Below are 17,463 nucleotides of genomic sequence, written 5' to 3' on the forward strand. Positions count from 1 at the left end.
ACGTACCAGCAGTCGACATTTGCAAAGGCTTACCTCGCGCTCACATTAATCTGTGATCTTGCCATGGTAATCTCTTAAACATGTTGCCTAGACAGATGTATCCCAGAAATTTCATTGCCCTACATCAACTATGTTCTACTGCTGCGAATTTTTTCTTAATGTAGATGCTTGAATTTGAAATGGACAAATTAAATTCAACTTTTCATAAGAATTTAAATACTGCGTTACCAGAAATGTAATTGAGTCTATATTTTCCTTCAGTGTCCGTCACAGTTCCTATAGTAGTTATTTCTTTGGGATGACTACTTTCGGACCATCTTCATTTTCACACTGTGGCCTAGAATTTCAGATGAATATAGCACGCGGTAGGGTTTAAAAGTTTTAATATTTTAATATTTTACGGTATGAGCTGACCACGGCATACGATATGGTTCAAGCACGAGAAATGTGTAGTTAAAAGGAAAGGACTACCAGTAAACTAACCCCTTACCGCGTGTATGAAACGTTATTATTGAATTGTGTCAGTCTTAACAATTTAGCTTAATGATTATTTTAATACAATTTAAAAGGAAAAAGGAAAATAATTGTAATAGTAACTGTTCATGTACGTCAAGACTGACTGATGTTACTTTCTGGCACACTGTTTTCTGGTGCTGCTTTGGTTCTTTGTAATGCGTGATGTATCACAATTACATATGTAAAAGATATGTATACAACTGTAATTAATTGGAACAATAATAGCGAAGATTTGTTCTGTTAAGTGTAGTCTGTTAGCTAAGATTAAATGCGTAAGTACTGTGTCTTATCATTGTTAGCAACCTCTACCGAGTTTACATGGCGACTAGAGAAGCGTAGCGTTTTAGTTTTCGCGTTCGAGTGGAAAAAAGAAATATCGTATGATAAGAAGGAAAGAAATGGCGTGTGGGCAGGTCCTCCCTTCGGGTAGACCGGTCGCCTGGTGCAAATCTTTCGAGTTGACGCCACTTCGGTGACTTGCGCTTCGAAACATTGTATGATCATACGAAGTTTGTCATTCTGTCTCTATATAACGATTACTGGTGGCAAAAATTGAATATTTTGTTACTCACTACACAATGGTGGGAACTGTAAGATTACACTTAGATCCAAGGCATGTAAAAGACATGTATTGCACAGATGAAAAATGGTGTAATGCCTTATGGAACGTTCATCATGTACGAGCAAGTACAAGCACATTGCAAATTTTACCTTTCTTTGTAAAGAAAACGAACGAGCGACCAGGGCGGACGAGGCAGTTACACTGACGCCACCACAGACGCCGACGGCAGCCTCTCAGCGACCGCCGACGCGCGGCCGCGGCCGCGGACCGTGGAGAGAACGCCTCGCGGGGGAAGGGGATCTAGGACGGCCGCCCGTCCTCAAGACATTAGTTCGTCAGCGCACCTGACGATGGCGACATGTCTGATTGCCGAAGTATTGTGCCCGTTGGACACTATGGACCGGCAGTACACCCGCTGTCTTTTCGAGCAGTATGAGCACCACGAGACTGAATGGCACCTGGTGGCAATGCGAGCAGTTAACGCGGGAAAGAAAGTATGTGGTGCAGAGGTGAATCATTCTAGCAACTGTACAGAGCACAAACGTGGCAATTCATGTGACATAAAGGATTCTGACAAAGTACAGATTGTTATGGCCTGGTGTCTGGACACGACCATGTTCCAAACAGCGAATAGGGTTGTCTGTTCGCTGACGGCTGAGGTAAGCATTGATGGAAAGTGGTCGAGGTTGGCGAAGCCACAAGTAAGTGACAATACGTTTGACGTGCACGCCTCACCACACAGTAGTGAGAACAGAAGCTGTCGCTCTCTGTAAAGCAGGAGCGGCGGATCGGACGGCAGAGCACAATCTGCTGCTGGTGCAAGTGTCGTGGAGCACAATGTTCAGTGTGGACAGCTAGACACGGGGCGCTGCATAAGACGTGTTCTACGTGTTCCCATATTGACGCAATGACACTGTCAATTATGACTGTAATAGGCACGGTACGTTGGAGACTGCACCTACCATCAATGGAAACGTGTCGCCTAGTAGAATGGATCACGTACACTGTTACACTAGTTGACATTTACGTCCAGATACGCCGTCTTCCCTGTAGACCACTGTTCGAAACAAGACCTGCGTTACACACGCTCGCTGAGTGGAACAGTATTACGTTATGGGGATCACTCACAATGACTTCCATGGAACAAGTGGTATCAATCGAAAGCACCATGAGCACTAAGGGCTATGGCAAGTAATGCCAGACGTTCTTGGTTAGTGTCTTCCCCGATGGCGATGGCGTCTTCCAGTTGTATTACGGACCGAGTTGCAAGGCCAAACTCTTGCCGCAGTGGTTTCAGGAGCATAATAGGGAACACACGTTCATGGAGTATTCTGAACCTGATGGAACGCATCGGGGACGCTATGGAGTGCCATTTTCGCACCCAGAAATCATCGTCACCGTGGTTTACGGGAACTGCGTGACTTGTGCGTAGACATCTGTTGCCACTTTCCTCGGAAAACCTGGAATAGACCTCTCGAATTGTAGCCGTGCCGAACTGCTGCTTTATTGCGTACCAAAGGCGAACCAACCTGCTGTTAATAATATGCTGGCAATATTCTGTTTTATTAGTAAAAGATGCCTTGTAATCTTTGGCCCATGTTTCCGAAGTGTAATCTGCATTTACACCTACATGATAACTCTGCTATTCACAATAAAGTGCCTGGCAGTGGGTTCAATGAAGCACCTTGAAGCTGTCTCTCTACCGTTCCAGTCTCGAACGGCGCTCGCGAAAAACGAGCACTTAAATTTTTCTGTGTGAGCCCTGAGTTCTCATATTTTATCGTGATGATCCTTTCTCACTACGTAGGTGGGTGCCAACAGAACGTTTTGACAATCGTAGGAGGCAACTGCTGATTGAAATTTCATGACAATCTTCCATCGCAACGAATAACGCCTTTGTTCTAATGATTGACACTCCAATTCAGTTATCATGCCTGTGGCACTATCTCCTCAATTTCGCGATCATACAACGGTCCAATTAATATGACTGCTACCCATACTACATCGCAAGAACTATCTTCTTCAGTTTCACTGCAAGGCAAACTACTTGTGACAGCAATAAATACTTCAACATCAACTTTATTTAATATATCCTTTCTGAACACTGATAGATCGTTTGAAAGAAATTTCGACTGAACTTATTTCCGGCCTTAGCCAGATTTCTGTACGTATAACTATTTGAGCTTCCGTGGTCTCAATTCGCGCTTGCAGCTCTGGTTCTTTCCCGACACAGCTGCGACAATTTACAACTACAATACCGATCGTTTCTACAGCTAACTTGCTGTGTTTCAGCTGTCCCCTTTTAGATGGACGCCCTCTTTGCGGTTTCCTGAGACCCTCTAACCTAAAAAGCCGTCCAGTCCATTCCACGCAGCCCCCGCTACCCGTGTAACCGCTTCCTGTGTGTAGTGGACTCCTGACCTATTAAGTGGAAGCCGGAAACACACCACCCGATGGTGCATATCAAGGAATCTGCAGCCTACATGGTTACAGAACCACCTGAGCCTCTGATTCAGACCCTCCCCTAGGCTCTGCACCGAAGGACCATAGTCGGTTCTATCGACGATGCTGCAGATGGTGAGCTCCGCCTTAATTTTGCAAGCAAAACTGGCAGTTTTTACCATTTTCGAAAGCTGCCCGAAACCGACACATCTCAAAAACTTTACGAGGGGCCGATCGTAATGCTCATGAGCCACCGCCTGCAGTTGGCTGCACGCTGTACTCTTCATGGCAATCCGAAGCAGCCTTTCCTGGAATGACTCCTCCCCCGGTATGCACACACACACTGGCTTCCTTCCCCTCTTTGGCAGTCATGTTCCTAAGGGGCCCCATTACGCGCCTAACGTTGGAGCTCTCAACTACCAGCAAACCCACCCTCTGTGAACGCCCAGAACTTGCGGGCCGAGAAGCTTCCTCTGGAACAGGGTGGACGACTGAATCCGGCTCAGAGACATCGGCAGCCACGGATAACGTCCGAAACCTGTTCGTCAAACGAACCGGAGAGGCCCTACGATCGGCCCCTCGGAAAGTTTTTCGCTGCCTGCCAGATTTTTGAATGATCTCCCAGGTGAGGGGTCAACCTCAGTGCAAGCAGTACCCGGGGAGATGACAGCAGTGGACTGATCGGAGGACACGTGGGACGTGCTCGACGTCCCTCGCATCTCCGCATCCGACCCTCCACAGTGATGCCTCTTGGCAGCAGCCTCAAGCTATGTGACAGAGGCGAACGCAGCCTGGAGCTGTGAGCGAAGGGTTGCCAACTCAGCTCGCCTCTGTACACAACAATCACAGTTCCTATCCATTATTTCAGTCGCTCCTGTTTGAAGCTCTTAAAAATATGTGTCAAACGAATACTCGCCTCATAAGCAGCGGGAACATGTGGTGCCATGTCTCTAACACTCTATGGAACAGTGAGCTATACTAACCAATACAAACAAAAGCCTGTACGATGTGAGGGTCAATATAGTGGTCGATAGAAACGACGGTACTGTAAGCTACACTCTTATTAAAATAAAAGCTTGTGCCGAGTGAGCACTCAAACACACAAGAAATTACAAAAATAATCTAGTAACTACACAGGTATCTGTGAGTAAGTCGCTCCTGTTGGAAGCTCGTAGAACTATGTAACAAACGAACGGTGTACTCCCCTTATTAGCAGCAGGAACACCAGTTTCTCGGTCTCTGACGGCCCATCCGAGGGATATGAGGCCACATATGAGGCCACTATGAGGCCAGATATGAGGCCGCCAATTCAGTCCTGGATCTTTTCTGGAATCGGCAATACCGTACAGTGAGCTGAGTAGCAGATCTCACTAAAATGGCAAGCAACCTTTCCAATTGTATCTACAGAATGTCAGATCATACACTTTTCAGCCGTCTAATTTCCAAACTGTTATTTAATTGGATTGCCAGCTTTGGCGATATATTAAGCCATCTTCAGGCCCTCTGATCGATGTGTAGGAAGGTTCCGGTCAAAATAGCGTCCAGTATTCAAAGACGGTTGTCTGTAGGTTTTTGACACGGCGATCACTTCAAACATCATCTGCCGATGATCTGTCGATGTTTGGAGTGCTCGCTGTATCAAAAAGCTACAGATACCAGTCGTTGAATACTGGCTCCTAGTTGGACTGGAATTAAGGTTGGAATCTTCCTACACGTCAGTCAGGGACTCTGAATATGGCGTAATATATCGCCGAAACTGGTGGTTCAACAAATTAACAGTTTGGACATTAGACGGCTGAGAGGTGTTCGATTTGACATTCTGTACTGAACAGCCCAGGTCGCGAAACCATCTCCGAAAAGATAGACACACGAACAATTATGGATACAGATCGTGAAGAATAATCTCTCACAGTGTAGCTTGGGATCACACATGGTGAACAACTATATGAAGTATGCTGTTTTGTCTTATCCCTCGATAATTTTACAACTGAAGAAAGATTATGTTTCTTAAGTGAATCGCTAACATTTTACTTCTCCATTTTCGGAATACGGCTTTAATAATGCAGACTGAATCACCACTTAGTCTGGTGTTTAATAGATCGGGTATTTAATAGACAAAATGTATCTTCATATCTTGTTTCTCTGTGAACTACGTGCGTGATGCTCAGATACTCTCGCAATCAACAGCACCCCAACCCTGTCCCACACATAACCTTTGTGGGACCAGCTCGGACTTCAGCTCCAATAGCCACGATATCGAGGTCCAATTAAAACACCTGTGCCTCATCCTGCCTCAGGAGGCGATACATTGGCGTTATGATACCCATTCCTAACGAGTCAGCGTACGCACCCAGTCTGCTGCTGTACAACGTCGTACTGAGAAGTCGGCTCATATTGCCGAATTCTTTGTAAATGTGAATCGTTCTGTAATCACAGCAATAACATAACACATTCTTGCAGTCCGTGAATTTTCGTTTCCTCCTTCCCTTCTAGGTGTTTCATCCTTTTTTGTCAGGTAATGTATGTTTCTTATTGTTATTTGGGTCCACTCTCGTAGCGTGTCCTCATTACCATAAAACTTCCTGACTAAGCAAATGTAAAGCAAGTCAGTGGCTGTGGCTAACAAGAAGATTAAGCATTTAAATTTTAAAGTACTCTAGATACGTCTGAACGGTGAAACACAGTGATGAAAATTCAGTCATGACCTATGGCACTATTGAAGAATGGTAAGAGCATATTTAACACAATAATGAGTCATGGCCACTAAATGTGACATCAGAATGATAATTCACTACAGTTAAAAATTAGCGAAAACCTAATACTGGTATCGATATCATGGGTAACGAAATAAATGTGTCATTAATTAATCACGTCAGTAAATTCGGAGCCTAGCCTCAGCGGATGGAGGCCCTAAGTGTGTAAAAGCAACGAGAGAAGTATTGTTTGGAGCTAGACATATTCATAGGTAAGGAAAGTACCAACAGCCTTCAAGGAAAAACAGTAACGATTACTTAGAGGACGGAGCAAAAATAAACGATGAGAATTCACAGACGCACTAATCCCCAGATGCGCTCTTCGGCAGCCTACAGTCACGACAAAGTGATTTAGCTCCGGCACTCTCAGAGGTTCTGCGCCGTGCCGACAAAGCTTTTTTGTCGAGACTCTTCCTCTGGGTCCTGGGAACCGGTTACTGCCCGCGGTGCTCTGGGCTCTCTCTTCGCGGCTCCGCAGTTTCAGTGAATCCCAAGGCGATCACGACCGTTCCTGGTGCCGCGAACTTATGCGGTGGCTGCGTTACTTCTTTCCCCTTCAGTCACGAACCCTTGAGTTGCTAGGAATGAACGATACTGTAACTTCGGACTCATTCACTTACAGCGATGGTACAGCGGACAGAGAACTTTTAGAGGCCAGTATTGCTATTAATTGCAACTAACGAACACGATCTGACGTTACAGCGGCGTTTTACTTGTAAATCACCAGTATTGAGCTCTCGGTGCTGTCAAAGCAATGCTATGGGAGTGGATCAATAGAAAATGTTCCACCGTATTTCTGCGATTTTGAAGAAGGAGAATGTTTGGGGAGATTCCGACTGTGACCTGCTGAGAGATAAATTCCTCCGTTCGCTTCAACTCAAAGGACAAATCCTCTATCGGGAAGATGAAATCATGAGTAATTGCATTGTACCATATTGCAGAAGCACAGGCAGCGTCTTTGGATACCACGACAATAAATTCATTGGCTGCCTCAAGAAGTTTTATTCAGTGAGTGAACGCTCATGCATACATTGTTACTTCTTTTCTTTTACGCCTGCATTCTATCACTGACCGGCCGACTGATACTACTGAAGTAAACACATGTCCATTTATTTTGTCGATTTAATTCAACTAGTAACCGACTGTTGGGTGAAATGCAAGCTGTCGGAGTTTCACACAGATTACTTCAGTTTTAATGTTCAATAATTCTGACCAGTAGGATCCACATCAGGCAGGGCTAACGTATTTTGTCCATATAACCAAAAAAGGAGTCTGTATCTGTACCTGGCGAATTTTAATGGCAGGAAATAGCAACGAGAATGCTGCAATAAATAAACAGACTTGAACTACTTGCAATGTCTCACGAAAACTTCCTACAGATTTCAGAATATCGATTATCTGGGTGCAATATTCATCGTTGTCTTTTAAAAACTGTTCTTCTCCCTCTTAGATATGATTATGTTTCCCCTCCAGTACGTTTCGTAGTCTGGAAGTCCATCCTTACACACGTTTTATTTTTAACGAAATTAGAATTATATTAATACCTCCCGCTGCTGACGGACGTTGATGTATATCAACGGGGACAGGAGAAAATGTGTGCCCCGACCGTGAGCCGAACCCGGGATCTCCTGCTTACATGGCAGACGCTATATCCATCTGAGCCACCGCACGGTGGATAGCGCGAATGCAGGGACTATCTCGCGCACGCCTCCCGCGAGACCCACATCCTCACATTGTATGTCCACACACTACATTCGTAGTGTCCCACCCCAACACACTCATTACTCGTGGAAGACATTCTTACCAAGTTCCGTAAGAGTTCAGGGAATATGGAATATGGATATGGAATATGGAATATGAATATGGTGTCTGTTCTTTCGGACATGTCCGAAAGAACAGACACCCTATCCATATAAGTATATTTTATTTTTAAGGTTTAGTCAGTTGTTGTCCTGCCTGTATTTTTGATAATTTTTGAGACTTTGTAAAAAGAATATGTCTCTCCATAGTGCCTTTTCCGAATCATTTTGAGTTGTAGTGTCCTTTCATAAATCTGCCTTATACGCATTCATCTTGAAGTAAGTAAAGTGCATACACTTCCTCAAGCGACTTCTGTGGTATTCTTAAGATATCAATTGTCTTGAATTTCTGCAGAGTGCAAATTTTACCCAAAATTATTTAGTATTATGAGGCGTTGTCACAACATCTAAAGTCTAGGGAGTGACGAGGTTTTCCCAGAAAGTAGTGCACCGCTACTTTTTCTTCAACAATACCTTATTGAACAAAATGACAGTTAAACACAAACAACTCCATCCCGTTCTATGGCCTTCCTTGAGCACGAAACATGGGCGTATAGGCCCTGTCGGTACCAATCCTTGTCCTGGTAGAGGAGCCAGTGCTTCACTGTGTGAACTTCCTTTGCTGATTGACAGATGCAGTGCCAATTGCCGAGTCGTAATGCGTCTGCCCTCGCGAATGACAACATCAGCTCCCTGCAACTTGACAGGCGTGACAGCCGTGGATGGTCTCCCCGACCGCTGCAAATCGAGGGACTCCGCCGAACTGCCTTTTGATGACGTCACCCTCCGTACCCGGCGACTAACTGCGCTTCTGCCGACAGCAAAAGCTCTTTAGACTTTTTACAAGCGTTTGTGAAGATTCCCCACAGTTTCTTTCGCTGCAGTGAAAAATTCAATGACGGCACGTTGCTTGTAAGTTACATCACCTACAGACGCCAGCTATCCTGCAGCAACGCTATCTATTGGAAGTGACGGAAACTTGGCGTGCTCACTCAAGAGACTCCAAATAATACAAACGTAACGTTTCATAGCATCGCAACGTTCCGTAGTATTGTTTTCGGCTGAGAAAAAAAATGCAGTGCATTAATCTCTGGGCAGTCCTCGAAGCTTCTTATTTATTATAAAGTAAATTATTATTCATCTAAGTCCCTTGAGCACAATGTACATTTCTAAATAACGTTTTCCCCGAACAAGCTTTTTCAGCTTCACAAATGACTCATGCCGACTAACAGTCAGACGTCATAACCATTATTATTTACATTGTCCTCTCCAAATATTCTAGCCATGTCCTTATTTATATTTCAGCTACTTGTGCATATTAATTTCCACAAATTGTAATATGGTCCTTTTCAATGATTTTTTTTTATCAGTTTGCATTGCAGCTGTTCATACAGGTTTTCACTTGCATCTGTCTTTTCTTCATCAGGAGCATACGTACCTAGGATGGTCAGGAAACCACCTCTTAGTTTTTGTGCAGTTATCAGTTCTGGAGTTACATGATCTAGATATGAATATCGGTTTTCCAGTTTTTTGCCCTATATTATGTGGCATTGCACTATGCACTGAGATGACTACTTTTGTTCAGCGTAGTATAGCAACTCGACGTGCCTTGAAAACCAGTCTCTGAAGTCCCCTGCGGAAATATTGAGCCACGCTGACTCTATAGCCGACCATAATTGCGCAAGTGTTGACGTTACAAGATTTTATGTCCAATAAATGATCTTCGTGACGGGCGATTTGGGTGGCCATATCTTTCGCTCAAATTGTCCAGAATGTTCTTCCAACGAATCGCTAAATATGGTAATCGTTGTTTGGGATCTTGCAGTCTATGAATGGCGGCAAAACATCTCCAAGTAGCCGAACATAACCATTTCCAATTAATGATCGAATCACACACAACCGTCAGCATTATGGACACACCACTAGCCTGCACAATGCCTTGTTGACTACATCGTTTCATGGCTTTGCAGGGTCTGCGCCATACCTGAACCCTACCATCAGCCCTTACCAACTGAAACCAGGACTCGTCTAACCAGGTCATGGGCCTACGTATCTAAGCTCCAACCGATATGCTCAAAGCCATGTCCTGCTGTTAGCAAAGGCACTCCCAACGGTCGTCTCCAAATTTCTTCGCACTGATCTATGAGATACGTTCGTCGTGTGTCCCGGACTGATTTATGTGGCTACTTAACGCAGTGTTACTTGTGTGTTTGGACTGACAACTCAAAGAGAACGCTGCTGCTCTCGGTCGTACCTTCTAAGTTGTTCGTGATGAGAGGCAAAGCCTCAAGTTTGGTATTCTTGCAGACTATTTGACAATGTGAATCTTGTAATATTGATTTCTCTAACGATTTCCGAAATGGAATGTCAAATGCATCCAGCTCCAGTTACTATTCCGTGTTCAACGTTTGATAATTTCCGTCGTATGGTGGAAACCTTTTTACATGAATCACTTGAGTACAACTGACAACTCCGCCAATGCACTGCCCTTTCATACCTTGTGTAAGCGATACCACCGCTTTCTGTATACGTGCATTTCGCTATCTCTTGACTTTTTGTCACTTCATTTTATATTATTATGTATTTTTGGACTTTGTTTGTGCCCGTAAGTTTTTGCTTCGTTTCAGTGACAGGTATCTTTTCTGTTTTCAACAATTTTTTCTAGTTTACTTTAGATCCAAGTCCACTTTCGTTCCAGGTGACGGAATTATCTTCTTCTTCCATTCCAAATCTTTTGCTCTTTTTTGTGGCTTTGTTTATTACCATCGACTCTATTTTCGTGAACGACTCTAGTGCTGAGGTTAAATTTCCCTCATGGAAGGACACCGGACTTCCGCCAGTGGTGTTCAGTAATGGCGTTGCTATATCGAATATATTAAATCTGTCTTAATCTTATTTTTCGTTAACGTTAGCGGGTCAGAAGCCCCCCTACACGGCGTTTAACAAAAACGGGCGACAAAACTTAAAGCACAAATTTTAACACATAGAGGAAAAAAAAGTCGTGATACAGACATGAGTCCCAATGAAACTCTTTCGTAAGTGACTTATTCAAAATTCCCTCCATTAGCTGTCATATTTGGATGAACACGTCTTTGCGTTGAATCCGGAATGCTCTGCTTTTTTCGTGGAATATCTCATGACATTAAAGGCCGATGGTATAAAACACTAAATCTTAGGTTAAGACAGAAAATGACCTCATATCAAGCTTAGCCTGGAAACCTGCGTTCTATAAACGTTAATGCAAGATTATATGGTCGTGAACTTGGATCACATTTCATTGGTCATAATTTTCGGTGCAGGATCAGGTTCAGCTCTAATCGTCAGTTTGTAGTGTAGTGGCATTACGATTCATCGCTTTTGTTTCAAGCGTGTACCAACTAAATTATTAAAAAGTTGTTATTAACACCAAAAATGTTAAGTTAATATGTGACTACGCCACTTCCACGCCGCTGATGCCGAAAATCCGTTTTTCCGAGCTGGAAGTTTAGTTTATAGAAGCTACCGGCTATCGTGTGTAATTGACGATCAGTCTCATAACAGCTCTTGGGAGACGACACGTAACTTATGTGCTTAGTTCAATGGTGTTTTATAGACACTTAACAGCAGAGTAAGAAAGTAAAATTCGAAATATTTTATGTGAATAGTTAAGTAAGGAAATTTCGGCAGCTGCCAACAACAGTTCAACATCTTTTATATATGTCCTCTCTCGGCTCGAGTAGCAGTAACTATGTAATTCGTATTAAATTTTTAACTAACGACCACGTCCGTATACTGCTATGACTATTCCACGTGCTTTGGTAAATATAACATAAGCAAGTATTTTGAAATAAACTAACCAAGTAACGATGTTTCATTCATTTCGGTGCTCAGAGGTTGTGTTGTTAACTTCAGTGCAAAAGGTCACATGTTGGAATCTACGTCAATTCTCGGAATGTTCTTTTTCCCATTTGTTACTACATTCTCTATTTCGTTGGTCGTAAAGATAATTATAACAACATTACCACGCCATTCCGTTCCATTCGATACCGTTGAAATCATACTATATTCTCCGTTTTCCGAGCGCTTCTTGACCACTCTTGGGAAAATTCCTGTTTGCAACAACCGAACGCGATGTGTCTTACATTGTTTCCTTCTGTTTACTCTACAGATATCTGAGGATTCAGATATGTCCATTGCGAAAGACGAGATTCAGCGAGCTTCCTGCACATTCCATGAAAGGGCGTACACACTGTTGAGGTTTCGGCTGAAGAAAAGTACTGCAGAGCAGTGGGAACTAAGGCTCGCACACTATCTGATGAAACCAGCTAAAAGAAACCATCCACTTACGGAAATGTGTATGTTCCTTAACATTTTATGCCAAATAGCGATAGGTGCTCAGTTTAAAGTAGACACACCAACAGCTTGCAGAGCTGTCCATGAGGGTAGGGCCCGAATTGCCTCATTAAAAAATGAATTTACCAAAATGCGAATGGATGATAATGACTCTAGGGAAACTCAGCGTTATTTGTATCAAATATTGCATTTCCCGGGCGTTGTAGGCGCTATTCACTGCACTCACATCCGTAAGTCATCTGGTAGCTACAATGCTGAGGTATTTAGATATCGTCACGAATCGTTTTCTTTAAATGCACAGGCGACCTCAGATGCAGAGCTGCAATGATTACATCTCGCGACTAGACGGCCAGCAAAAAATGGTTCAAATGGCTCTGAGCACTATGGGACTTAACATCTGTGGCCATCAGTCCCCTAGAACTTAGAACTACTTAAACCTAACTAACCTAAGGACATCACACACAGCCATGCCCGAGGCAGGATTCGAACCTGCGACTGTAGCGGTCGCGCGGTTCCAGACTGAAGCGCCTAGAACCACTCGGCCACCAGCGGTCGGGAGACTGCCAGCATCTGCCTATGACAGCATTATTTTCTGAAACTCACGAGTACATGCTCAGTTGAAAACAGGAGAAATTCCGGAAGGCACATTTCTGGGAAACTGTGGCTACTGGTGTTGGACATATTTGTTGACGCCGATAGTTCGTGAAGAAACGGAGGTTGCGCGAGTCTATAATCGTGCCCACAAGAAATCTAGATCAGCAGTTGAAAAAGTGTTTGGAGTAATAAAAAGACGCAGCAGTCGTAATGGTTGCAGCATTTGCCTTTCCCAATATGACTGTCTACGCCTCAGAGGAGGAGCCTGAAATTGATCATAACGTATTTTCCGGGAGAAGGATGACGCAGAAATTCCAATACTTTCAGATTATGAAGCCAACAGGGCTCATAATACAATGAGGGTGGCGTTTATTAATAATGTATTTATGTAACAAGTTAAAAAATAGGAATATGTGTACACAGAATCAGTTCGAAAGGTAGATTTTCTTTTCTTTCTTTTAGTTCTGAAGTCGCCTGTCTTCTGGTTATTGAATTCTGTAACAGAACACGACCACCTCGAGCGGTATAACAAAGTACCTTTTACACAACAGATTCGTCTCGAAATATGAAACAGAGCATCCTATATAACTTCGGGATGAAAATACGTACAAGAAGAAATTCCAGTAAGCTACATACCACCGGAAAACGAAGGTCACAGCAGTTACAATGCAGTGAGTACGAAATTTATTAACGAGGTATTTATACCAAAAGTTAGAAGATTACAGAAAATTTACAATGTTTCAGATTAAAAGTCTGATTGTCTTTTAATTTCTTTAAGTTCCAATTCTTTAATTTCTTTATCCATTTTGAGGGTCTCCTTTCTCATTTCACCCTCTGCAAGCAAGCACTGTACTTTGATTGTATATTCACTCTCGAGGCATTCTAATCTTCTCTAGTAAAGCTAGTATTTCTTATCGAGATAATTTTCTGATCTTTTGTTTTTGGGACGAGACACTGAAACTATAACAGAATCCTGACCTGCATGTTGTGCACTTACCTGTAATTAGACGTTATTTTCACTGCAAGATAACGTTGTGCTGTCACGGTAACGTTATTTCATTATTTTAGTGATTTACCGTTCTTACCAGCTCAACATAAATGTTCTCTCCTTCGTTTTCATTTTCAGTGTCACCAACAACAGCAATATTTTCGAATGATTTCGCAGCTTCCTAATCGGTACTGCTGTTGTCAATAAATGAACTGCAACCTGTGTTACTTTAATCTGAGTCAGAACAAGAACGTAACGAATAACGTTATAAACTTCTTTTATGGGGCAAATTTTCGTAAAAAAATATGCGATTGCATCAAATGCTCACAAACCACAGCACACAGATAATGTGCAATCGAGCCGTTACAGCGAGATGATCCATGAGGACAGTAAAGTCTTTTTTATAGAATTTCAGTAACATCAAACTTCTCTCTGAAGCCTTGCATCCAGATTCCTATGTCCAATATACATTTAACCCTGACAACATAAGCAACGCATTCCCTTCTCTAGCCTCATCTGCGCTTTTCACTTGCATCACGACAATAACGGTGCAACTTTGTGAATGTAATTATTTCACTCCGATACGTAATTATGAGAATATTACCCCACACTCTTTGATTAAACTGATATGTACGCAGTTGGGTTAATACATCAGCCTTGTGACAGAGGAAAATAAAATTCTAATAAAAGAAAATTGCTTCGTTGCTTTATCTACCTGTAAAATAATAGATCATGTTCACAGCTCCACAGAAAGAATAACGTCTCTCATGTTAATCTGTATAAATAAATATTTTGTCTCTTAATATTTTGTAAGTGCCAGAGAAGCATTTCATCAGAAATATCCTACATGAAAAACAAAATTTCTATTTATAATGAAAATACCTAGGCCTAAATGAGTAGGGTAACTTGTAGCTCATATCGATCGGCAGATAGAGGCAAAAGAGAACGTGCATGCCACATCCCAGCGGGGTGTCATACTTCCCTGCACCTCTCGCCACCGCATCGCCGCCATTATTTCTCTGACGTGTCACAACCTACATACCCCTCCTCATATGACTCGTTAAAATATATATGGTTCGTTTCCGTGTCGTGCACAGCCCCCGCTGCGGGCAATAACGAAAAACGCCAGCCCATTATCCGTAGAGACAGCCTAAGCATTAACGCTTACCCATCCATTTGGAGCCGTTTTTCTATAAAATATGAATCGTTTTTCGGTAATTTCACGTTAATAGCATTTCGTCGGACGGACGCTAATTATAATCCATCCCTGTAAATTAACGGCCGCGCCGAACATCAATAACTCGCCGCCGGGTCTGGCTTTCAGCACGTCGGCCCTCACTAATTGAAAAGCGGTTACGTCCGCTAACTGCACCCCGCGATGACCCTAATTATCGCGGACGGGGAGCATCCCCCTGTGATTGGCCAGCAGGCTCTGCCCCCGCGGACAACCCCTTTGTTTGGATTCACGTTCCTCCACGTACCAGCTTCAGCGGGGACCAACTTGGCTACATCCTGTAGGACTTTCAACCGTGGGAGGAATTCAGAATAATATTTTTTACGGATGATTATTTATTCTTGTTACATTTGCCATTAAATGTAAGCGCTTATAAGTATCGGCCGTTATTGGCCATACTCAGAACGTTTCAGCTTTGTTGGAGGGGAACGCGTCAACTTCATTCCTGTGTATGGCGATTTCGACACTGTAGTGCAGTCCTTGGGCCGACATATGTTCCTGTAAGCCTGCAGCTATTGTCGTTCCGGTGGTATGTCTGCAACACTTTCATTTTGTCTATTTTAGATCGGTGTCCTTTGTTCATGGATTACCAGGTCTATAGAAATACCAATGATCTTTATTACGTCACATAGTAGTTTACGTTTTTACCAAATGAAACTACTTTCGCACCGTATCTAAATATATATTAGTTCACTTTATTGCATTAATGAATAAAAAATATACTTAACTTTGACACACTTATTCGCCACAGGAGTACTGGATTAAGTGCAGCTCTCACTAACTATCAAATCATCACTTGATTCGCGAGAAACCTTTATTAAAGTACAAGTTCTAACACTCTTTTTTTACCAGGTTCTGGCCAAAAATGTTTGGTTAGCATACTCGAAGATTACGAGCCATCAGCATTCTGTGAAATGCTACGAGTGTGTGCTCACCTTGTTGCTTTCAACGACATTTCTCCACAAATCCAATGTTAATTCGGTTGCATAACATTAGTTGATTAACTGCGGAAATCCCAGTAGTCAATGTGAAAAACTGACGATATTTAATAATGTATACCAATACGTTGTTTGTATATTTTATTAATGTCCATATTGTTTTAGAAGATTCGTACAATGTACAGATTAAAGAAACTGACTTTATAAATCACGTGCTCCTACTTTTTTTAAAACTGGAAATAGCTGCCACTTTACTGCCACCCTACTGCCGATCTCTTAGTCTCACTGCTTATATAGTTTCTTAACAGTAAAAGTTCTTTCAAAGGATTGTTCAACAAATCACATTAATTGAGTTATAATTAAAATCCCTTGTTTCACAAGAAACTACAGTTACGGATTTGAAGATAATAAGTGACTGATTACAGCAGATGTGATTTCTAACATTGTTTATCAAATTTAGTATCCAAATTCTTCGTGGGAAGTATTACTAACGATACTTGATATACAATAGTTTAAATATCTTTCATTGCAACAAGAATTTTGATGCTTCTTGGGAAGTATTACTAAAGATACTTGATATACAATAGTTTAAATATCTTTAATTACAACAAGAATTTTGATGCTCAAATATTTTGGAGTACTTTACATGATGCTGAAATAGATTTTGAGGTTCCAATTTTATATAATAATCTCGTTTCGACCAAACTATTGAAATAATAGTTGGCTTGTGACAGATAGCTACAGAACTTGTAATTACAGAATTAATTACAATGAATCTAACTTGAATTTTTGGAAAAAAACATAATATCTTGAGAGTCAAGGTAACTTTCAGTGCATCAGTTAGCCAGAAATCTACCAAAAATATTAATTTTTACGTTTTTTGAAGTAATTGAGTTTTGACAATTTCCCATTTAATGACTGACCTGATTTAACACTAACGTTTCTACGTGGCTGTTGTCTGATAGTTACGCAAATGAGATAACTAGTTTCTCTGTAAATTTCGAAATTGACGATTACAGTAAGATAGTTTTCCACTAATTAATTATTCGTGTTAACTGTATTAAAATGACTGCATTTTACTAAATTGGTGTGTTTCATTTTGTATATCTCGTGTGCAATGTTACTTGATACAAGACAGAGCACCAAAAGTTGTTTTTAACATTTTCTATGCTGTGAATTGTTTATCGTGTAATACGTAAAGGTGTGGTACCGAATACTTCATATAAGGGTTCCCATAGTGTGTCCTACACACAAAGTTCATGAGAACCCTTCACAACTCGTTGGTCCTACGCTGTGATGTTGACT

The sequence above is a fragment of the Schistocerca americana genome, chromosome 4 (genome assembly GCF_021461395.2).
Source record: "Schistocerca americana isolate TAMUIC-IGC-003095 chromosome 4, iqSchAmer2.1, whole genome shotgun sequence".
In the NCBI taxonomy this organism is placed as follows: Eukaryota; Metazoa; Arthropoda; class Insecta; order Orthoptera; family Acrididae; genus Schistocerca; species Schistocerca americana.